Here is a 10,174-nt window from a genome sequence, read left to right as displayed (position 1 = left end):
ATTGGGATTTTGATAGGATTACAACAAATCTATTATCAGTTTGAACACTGCAATCTTAAGTTTTCTGATCCATGAACATGAGATTTTTCCAAGTAGTTAAATGTCCTTTGATTTCTTTCAATGTTTTTGTAGTTTTGAGTATAAATTTTGCACTTTTTGTTAAACTTAATTCCTAAACTTGGATTTTTATATTGTCTTTCATCCTGCAAACTTGCTGAACATGATTATTGGTTCTAATAGATTTTTAGTATATTCATAGGATTTTCCCTATATAAGTTCTTGTCATCTGTAAATAGAGATCATTTTACTTCTTTCTTTCCAATCTGGAGGCCTTTCATTTCTTTTTCTTGCCTAATTGTCATGGCTAGAACCTCCAGCATAATGTTGAACAACAGGAAGAACAGATACCCTTGCCTTTTTCCTAATGATGGAGAGAAAGCATTCGATCTTTTACCTAAATTGTTATCTATAGATTTTTCATCAATGCCCTTAACCACATTGAGGAAGTTCCCTTCTATTCCTACTTTGTGGAGTGTTTTTTGTTGTTGTTGTTGTTTTATCACAAAAGGGCATTGGATTCTATCAAATGCTTTTCTTGAATCTGAGATGATCCTGTAAGTTTTGTTTTTTGTTGTATTCATAGGATGTATTATGTTGATTTTCGGATGTTGAACTGTGGATCCCTAGGATTAATCCTACTCAGTCATGGTATGTAATTCTTTTTTATGCTGCTTCATAAAGTTTGCTAGGGTCCGTTGAAGATCTACCATCCATATTCCTGAGAGATATTGGTCTGTAGTCTTTTCTTGTGATGTCTCATCTGGTTTTGGCATCAGAGTAAAACAGTCCATATAAAATGAGTTGGGAAGTGTTCTCTCTTTTTAGGAAGAGTTAGTGAATAACTGATCTTCTTTAAATGTTTAATAGAATTAAGCTGTGAAGCCAATTGTGCCTGTGCTTTTTTTTCCGTGGGCATTTATTTTTTCGTGGGTATTTTTTTTTTAATTACTACTTCCGACTCTTCACTTGCTACAGATCTATTGACATTTTCTATTTTTTTTTCCTTAGCTTTAGTCTTTCTAGGAATTTATCCATTTCATCTAGGTTATCTTATTTGTTGTCATACAACTGTTCATTGTATTCTTTTATAATTCTTTTATTTCTGAAGAATAATTTCTAAGGTTAGGTTATTGATTCAAAATCTCTAATATAAGCATTTGCAACTATAAAATTCCCTCTATGCACTGCTGTAGCTGAAGCTAATAACTTCTGTAGTGCTGTGTCACTTTCATTCATCTCTAAGTGTTTTCTGATTTCCCTTGATTTCTTTATTGACCCATTGGTTATTTGGAGTGTTGTGTTCAGTAACTCCACATATTTATGATTTTCTCAACCCTTTTCCTGTTACTGGCTCCTAATTTCATTCCACTGTTGCTGAAGAACCTATGTTGCACTATTTCTATTCTCTTAAATTTATTGAGGCTTTATGGCTTAGCACATGACCTATCCTAGAGATGGTCCATGTGCACTTGAGAAGAATGTTTATCTGTTGACTGTTGAGAGGAGTGTTCTACAAATGTCAATTCGATCAGTTAAGTTTGTACTGCTGTTCATCTTCTGTTTTGTTATTCTGTCTAGTTTGCTATCCATTATTGAAAACTAGGATATTGAAGTCTCCAACCATTATTGTTGTATTTACTTTTCCTTTATCCGTTTTTGTTTTCAGGTACTTTGGTGCTGTTATGTGTTTGTTTAGAATTATTAAATCTCCCTGATGTCAATTGACACTTTCATCATTATAAAACGTGCCCCATTCGAATTTTTGTATTAAAGCCTATTTTCTCTTAAAATATAGCCACTCCAGCTTTGTTGTGATTGCTCTTTGCAGGCTATGTCTTATTTCCTCCTATTCACAACCTATTTGTATCTTTTAATCTAAAGTGTGTCTCCTGCAGACAGTATATACTTGAATCAGGTCTTTTTAATCCAGTCTGACAATCTCTAGATTTGAAGTGTTTAACCCATTCATATTTAATATTATTATGTTGATGTCTACGATTTTAATTTTTGCTGTCTCATGTCTTCTTTGCTCTTATAGTCCTCCTTTAGTGCTTTCTTTCACTTCAAGTGTATATTTTTCTAATTTAATTTTTCACTTTTATTTTCGTAGGCTTTGTTTTTTTTAAGTTGCTCTAGAGTTTATCATATACATCGTGTCAGAATGACCTATTGATTTATACTAGGCTAATTCCATATAGGAATATTACTCTTATGTAGCTCTATTTGTTTCCTCCTTTTTTTGTGATATTGTTACATATAAACTTCCTTTGACGTTACAAACCCAATAAAAGTTATAATTATTAACTTACCAATTATAGTAATTTCCTTAGGTTTGCACAAATTCACTGCTATCCACCTCCTTTATGCTATTAGCAAATACATATATACTACATTTCTGTATGGCCCCAATGATACACCATAATGTTTTATACAGTCCCAATTTTATATCAATTAAGAGAAGGGAAATAAGCATTTATGTGGTCTTAGGTTATTGCTTTTGCAATACTTTGGGGAATTTTTTCATGTCTTTGAATATTTTTACTAATTTTTCTCATCTCTTTCTGGTACTCCCATTATGCATGTGTCAGTGTGCTTAAAAGCATCCTACATTTCTCTGAAGCAGTGTTCATTTTTCTCCATTTCTTTTTACCTCTATTGCTCTATTTCTTCTGCCAGTTCAAGTCTACTGTCCAGTCTCTCTAGTGAATTTTTTTTTAAAGACTTTATTTATCAGAGAGAGAGAGAGAGCACAAGCAGGATGAGTGGCAGGCAGAGGGAGAAGCAGGCTCCCCGCCAAGGAAGGAGGCCAATGTGGGCCTCGATTCCAGGATCCTGGGATCATAACCTGACCTGAAGGCAGGCGCTTAACCAACCGAGCCACCCAGGCATCCCCCTGAAGAATTTTCATTTAATATTAATCTCTATATTGATATTCTCCATTTAATGTGACATTGACATCATACTTTCATTTACTTTTTAACCATGGCTTCTTTAGTTCTGGGACATGTTTACAGTGGACTACTTTCAAGTTTTTTTCTTATAAATCCAACATCCTGTTACCTTCACAGATAGCTTCTATTGCCTTCTTTATCTCCAGCATATTAGCTACACTTTTATATTTCTTTGCATGAGTATTTGTTGGGGAATGGAGATTTTAGATAACATAGCAGCTGGTTTTTCCCCTCCTCCACCTCAAGTTATTTGTTGAGGTGCTGTTGTTTAGTGACTGGCTGAATTATTTTAGTGAAGTGTACTCCCTCCTCTCTCCCAGCATTAAGCCCCTGATGCATAGCTTGGGTAAATTTCCCTGGGATGACAGCGGATTTGATAGGGCTCCCCCCGCCCCCCCCTTTTTTTAACCAGGCCATATGGGAGTTTTAACAACTCCCATAGTTGTCAGCTGCTATATTTTCAACAATGCTGTGGGGCCCAAGTTGCTCTATACACTCATCTAATCATATTCTGGCTCCTTTAAATGCATAGTTACTGAGATCTGTGTGTGATATTCTTATAATTATAGGATGGCTCCTTTGGGCTTATTTCCCAGTTTTCTCTGGCAAACTAGTTAACCTACAGTTTAAGACTATCTTGAATCTCTCTTCAGTTACCTTTTGTCACAACCTCCAGTGCTGTGCCCTCATGTTTGAATTTGGCCACATTCTATTACAACTTAAGTCCATCCTTCTGGAAGAGATTAGGGGCTATTAGTTTCATAAAGTACCTCTTTCTCAAGCTAAAATCTCAAAGCCAGGGTTTAGCTGCAACAATGTGAAAGTGGCATCACTAAGTGCTCAGTGGAGGAAGTGGGGAGGCAGCCTGAGGCCTTCTGGTTGGTCTTTCCTGGCATGGAACCACCACCTCGTGTGCTAGGGCAAAGGTGGTCAGTGTCTCAGTAATTCCAAGCATGTCACACCCAAGGTAGAGCCTCCATTCTCTGAGTGGGGGGCTGGATAGAATCAGAGCCCCCAGACACACACACTTCTCAACCACATTCACTTAAAACTTCACCACAGCAACAGGCACTGGGACAGGATGAGAATGACTGATGTGCTGCTTTTCCCAGCCCTTCAACTGGGAGTTGAGAAAGACAAAGCCTTGTGACTTTGGCTGTAGCAGTCTAGAGTGTCCACATTGCTGAGCTAGAGTAAGGAGGTAGGGAGAAGCCTTGATTCAAATGTCACAGACTCTCACCATCCCTACAGAATTGTCACAGGTTTTCTTGAAAAGATGTTTCTTCATCTGCTGTTTGTTCATAGGTCCATTTCCAGAGGCTTCCCAGGTTTTGTTTTGTAAATTTTCACCACTTTCCCTGGAAGCAGGGGAGCAGAATCACATTGTCACGCTGGGAGTCATCTGGTTCACTTTTTCACTCAAAAATTGACATTATTGTTTTATAAAGTTTAGTTTACCCTCATTAACCGTTTTCTTGGATCACCATTCCTTCTTGTGACTTAGAACTTTTGTTTTCTTTTCCAGGAATAAACCAAGAATTCATTTAATGAAGATATGTTTTTATCCAAAAGGACCCTGTCCTTTTTCCTTGGTAGTTTTGTGGTTACAAAATTCTAGACATCTTCCTCTCACTATCTAAAAATATTATCCCACGGTCTTCTGGTTTTCATTGTTTTTCTAAAGTAACTGCAGTGGTAACTACAGTGAACTTCATAAGTCTTTTCTTGCTCTTTTAAGGACTTATTTTAGGTGGTTTGCTTCATAGAAGTGTCAACTTTGACTTCCCACTTGTGTATGTCCTAGATTTTGTCTATCTTCCAGAACGTAGATCAGTATGTCTAGATGTTGATATATTTTCTAAACTCCTTAAAGCTGCATGTATGACTTTAGGCAAATGTGTAAAGTTCTCAGCTGAAATACCCTCAAAGATCATCCATAACCATTCTCTGTATCATCCTTCTGGTACTCTCTATAAGATGTTCGTTGGACTTCACCATGTGCTCTTGGTGACCTTTAACTTCTTCCCACATTCTCTCTGTACCGTACTGCATTCTGTGTAATTTCTTCATTTTGGTCTTCTTTTATCTGTATTTTTTTTCTAGATGTTTTGTTTTCAAATTTGATCATTTTTCTTCCCATGCACCCATTATCCCCACCCCTGCCATTTTTAATAGTCTCTCATTCTTTCTCAACTTTTGGACATTCTTCTATTCCTTATGCATTTTGCATTTCATTGAATCTAAGCCATCAAGTAGTAAAGGATACACCACTTTTTATACCAGTAACATAGCTGATACACTACAATGCCATCCCAATTTTAGAGATATTAAAATCTTTTCAATGTCTGAATACATTCATCCAATAATTTCAATGTCTTCAATCACTACAGGCTAGCTTCTGCTCTTTCTATTGTTTTAAATAATGACTTCTCATTTTTGTGACCTTGAATGAGTCCAAGATTATTGTAACACTATGAAAATTCTTCGAGATTGGATTTGAAGTGCTTTCCTTCAAAGAGTTGTATTAATACTTAAATGCCTGGAAAACACTTCTAACCTGATACTACTTTAAGTCTTGGTTTTTCTGACGACATAGGTAGTTTGTCTGGTTCCAATAGGTAGTTTAAGTCTGCTTCCAAAACCGTTTTAAGTGTCAGCTTGTAGACACCAATTCTGAGGGTAGATTCTTTTCTTCCCCTTTTCTCCACCCGGTTTTCTCTCTTTCCTCTCTTGAGATAGGGTATTCTGGTTCCTTCTTTCACTGAATCATATTTTGAAGTACCAGGTTTTGGGAGATTATCTCATTCTAAACTCACCCTCATGTTGGCCTTATGATCAGTTTCCCTTTTAAAACTTAGCCCATTCCAAAGTCTTTAGGACACAAGGATTGGCAGAACCTTTGGAGCAACTGTCTTTTTCAATACTTCTTTGGATTCACACTTTTTGTTTCACCCAAATAAACCTTACTTTGAAAACTCTGAAGTCTTCAAAAACTTCTAATAACAATGAACACCTCATTTACTTTTCACTAAGATTCACCAGTTGTTATCCTGCCATTCACATGATCTTGTATATATATTTTACACACACACACCCATTTGGCCTAACCATTTGAAAGTAGTATGACACTTCATTCTTAGATATTTCAGCATGCATTTCCTAAGAAAAAGGACACTGCCTGTATAAGGAAAAAAACACTGTCACCTAAGAAAATTAAACATTTCATATCATTAAGAATTCATATACAGGGGCGCCTGGGTGGCTCAGTGGTTTAAAGCCTCTGCCTTCAGCTCAGGTCATGATCTCAGGGTCCTGGGATCGAGCCCCACATCGGGCTCTCTGCTCGGCGGCGAGCCTGCTCCCCCCACCCCCGCACCCCCTGCCTGCCTCTCTGCCTACTTGTGATCTCTGTCAAATAAATAAATAAAATCTTTAAAAAAAAAAAAGAATTCATATACAAATTTCCACAGATATCTCTAAAATGGCTTTAATTGCTAGGTTTATTTAATTCAAGATGAAATCTAAGTTAATGCATTGCACGATTTTTTTAAAAAAAAGATTTATTTTAGAGAGAGGGCAGGGGGAGAGGGGAGAGGCAGAGAGAGATGGATAGAGAAAGCCAAGTAGACTCCACACTGAGTGCAGAGCAGATGCGGGGCTCAATCTTACAACCCTCAGATCATGACCTGAGCCGAAACTGAGTCTGACGCTTAACTGACTGAGCTACCAGGTGCTCCCATTACATGTGGTTTTCTGATCTGTAACAGTCTCCCCACCTGTTTTACATAGCACTTTAAAAATTCACACCAGGCATCTTAGTAAATGTCCTATGTTGCACTTTTGACTAATTATTTCATGATTACATTGTCAAATATTTTTGGTAAAAATGCTACAGGTGATAAAGTGGAGCTTTGTTTTGTACTGGTCTCAACCCACCAATAACTAATGGTGTGACTGGATGGGCATCTGCGGTTCTTAATTTGATTGCAAGACACTTCAGCAACAACCATCAGGAAACAAAAGAAATAAAGGTTTATTACTTATAAGACCTGGAAATTACACAGCACAGCTGGGCCCACATAGCAAGGTTGCAGAGGGAGATGGGGTGGTGGGGGACACACACACACACACATGACCAGGGGTCCCTGTTTACTGAGGTTGGGGGAGGTTTAGGGTTCCATGGGCTCACTTCTTATTGGTGAATTCAAAACAAGAGAACGGGCTGTTCAGCAAGAGCTGTCTTTGAAGTAGATGCCTCTCTGAAATGGATACCTTGGTAATCAAAGCTTAAGCCAGATACTTACAAAAAAAGAAAAAAAAATGCAAAGGGAAAAAATATCAAACCAACCCAGGGCTTAAACTGCAGCTTTGAGTATATTCCTTGCTAGCTCAGCAATACATTTTAAGATTTTTTTTTTTTAAATGAATCTTATCCAGCATTTCAGATATTTTATACCATGAGGGTTCCTCAGTGCATACAGTCTATCATATGATCAGAAACAGCTGTCACTATATATTGCCTTTCCAGATCAACAGTAACAACTTTATAAATGAAAGAATAGTCATATATTTACTTAAGGCCACAAAAAGGGGATGCTTGAGACAAAGCCTTGGATTAGGTGTTGTATACTACCAATTTATCTTTGCATGTATTATTTCTTAAAAATCTAGAGGCTAATTTTTGTGTTTGCTGGAGTTTAGAACTCAAGTCTCAAATTAGTGAAGGACAAGCTAAATATTCAAGAGTTGAGGATAGATTTTATTTATTTTCTTAAAGATTTTATTTATTTATCTGACAGGCAGAGATCACAAGTAGGCAGAGAGGAGGGCAGAAAGAGAGAGGTGGAAGCAGGCTCCCTGCTGAGCGGACAGCCCAATGCAGGGCTCTATCCCAGGACCCTGGGATCATGACCTGAGCTGGAGGCAGGGGCTTTAACCCACTGAGCCACCCAGGCACCCCACTGAGGATAGATTTTAAAGCCTTGGGGTCCTGCATCTACATTTTTCTCGCCTCTTTAGTAAAAAGAGAGAAATTACACTTCTAACCTGCCCCTTTTACATGGCAATAGCAGGAAGAGGAAATAGGGAAAAGGAAATTAAATGTTTCCTTATCACCACTTACCATGTATCAACCTTGTGCTATAAATAACCTCTTGTCCATATTAATTCCCAGAGCTAGATATGACTACCCTCATTTCACAAATAATTAAAGTGAAACTCAAGAGTTCAGACAGGTAACTGGTTAAACAAAGCTTACTAGTTCAAACCAAAGTGTTCAAGTGGCCCAATGGCCAAAACTCATGATTTTTCCACTACACAAAATGCATCCAGAAAGGTAACAATTTGGCAGTTCCATTCTGATACTTCATTTGGTTATTCATGGCCATAGTTCTGCTTAACCTAAAGAAAAATCAGTCAAATTTCTTGAAAAACAATCTACACTCCATTACTTAACCCACTCTAGTCTTACTGCTGTTCAAAATGGAATTGGTCTCCTAAGGTCATCTACGGCTTCTATATTGGCATGGCCCTTTACCTTTACTTCAGTGGCCACTTTACCTTTACTTCATCTCTTGCTCTAATAATTGATTTCAATGATACTCCTTTTGAAATCCCTTATGAAATCTCTCTCATCTTCCATTATGGCTCCTCTGCCTTTCCTCCATGACTAATTCAGTCTTCTCAAAGAATTTTTTTTATATATATATACTCCTTAAATGTTTCTTCCACTATCATAAGTATCCTACTCTTACCATTATAAAACTTTCCTAGGCAATATCATACCCTACATTGTTTTAGTTAACAACATTATACTAATGGCTGAACTTCTGACAGGTGTTTGCTGAATGCCTATCATGAACTAGCCACTTTTGGTGACAAATAATATAGGATTCTCGATGGATCTTAGAGGCTCTGTCTACAGCCCAGTTATTTGTAATAAGCACCAGAAACATGGACACCCACAACTTAATTTTCATGGATACCTTAAACTCAACATACCCCCCAAACTGAACTCATTCCCTCCACTCATAATCTATTCCTTTCTCCCACTATGATATTAATAGTATCATATAATAAAAGCCTAAGGTAAGGACCACCTGGCCACCAGTATTGGTCTGTTTTACTTTCTAAATCTCTCTAAAATTTGACTGCCAGTTTCCATCTCCACTGCCAGATAGCTAGTTTAGGGCAATTCTGGATTACAGCCTACAACTCTCTTTCCACTTCTAATATTCTCCATAATCCATTCTTCACAGTTTAAAATAAACTTTCAAAAAGGCAAGTCTGATTGTATCGGCTTTCCAAACCCTGTTCTTAGAGAATTCTTTAGGAACTCTTAAAATTCTTCAGGGGCTCCTTGTTACCATCAGTAAAAGCCCCAAACCCTTTAACATGACTTTCAAGGCACTGCTTAAAAAGGACCCTGGCTCAGTTCTCCAGCTTAATATTTTACTGCTCCAGCTTACACTCTACTCCAAACTGAAGTTCTCAGGTCCCAGAATATAAATATATACGTTCCCTTTCATTTTCAGACTTTTCTATATTTTATTCTCTCTTCATTCCTTGCCTGGTTCCCTGTTACTGTATTTTTTTAAAAGATTTTATTTATTTATGTGACAGAGATCACAAGTAGGCAGAGAGGCAGGCAGAGCGAGAGCGAAGCAGGGTCCCTGCAGAGCAGAGAGCCTGATGTGGGGCTCAATCCCAGGACCCCGAGATCATGACCTGAGCCAAAGGCAGAGGCTTAACCCACTGAGCCACCCAGGCACCCTATCATATTTTTTTAAGTGAAAGAGATCACTTCCATGACCAACGAAGTTAGGTGTTAGAGCCTTTCCTGTATTTTCCTACTGTATTCTGTGTTGATCCCTATTGTAACATGCATTGTTCTCATACAGTCTAAACAACACTTGTGAAGGCAGGGACACTTCTGTATCTCCAGTGCCTGACACACAGTATACATTTTTCAAATAAACTTAAAATGATTACATCTCAACTCAAAGAGGAAGAAAAAAGGAATTCATCTGCAAACTTTTTCAATTTTCTAATTTAATAGAAATAACCAAAACAATGTGGCTTTCAAACAAGGCTTTAAACTAATCTAATACAACTTCTACAACACATTCCAGAGCATTATAACAAGAAATATTTACAGGCAGCTA

The sequence above is a fragment of the Lutra lutra genome, chromosome 4 (genome assembly GCF_902655055.1).
Source record: "Lutra lutra chromosome 4, mLutLut1.2, whole genome shotgun sequence".
Taxonomy (NCBI): Eukaryota; Metazoa; Chordata; class Mammalia; order Carnivora; family Mustelidae; genus Lutra; species Lutra lutra.
The sequence above is the reverse complement of the archived record's forward strand: the minus strand, read 5'-3'. Positions refer to the sequence as shown.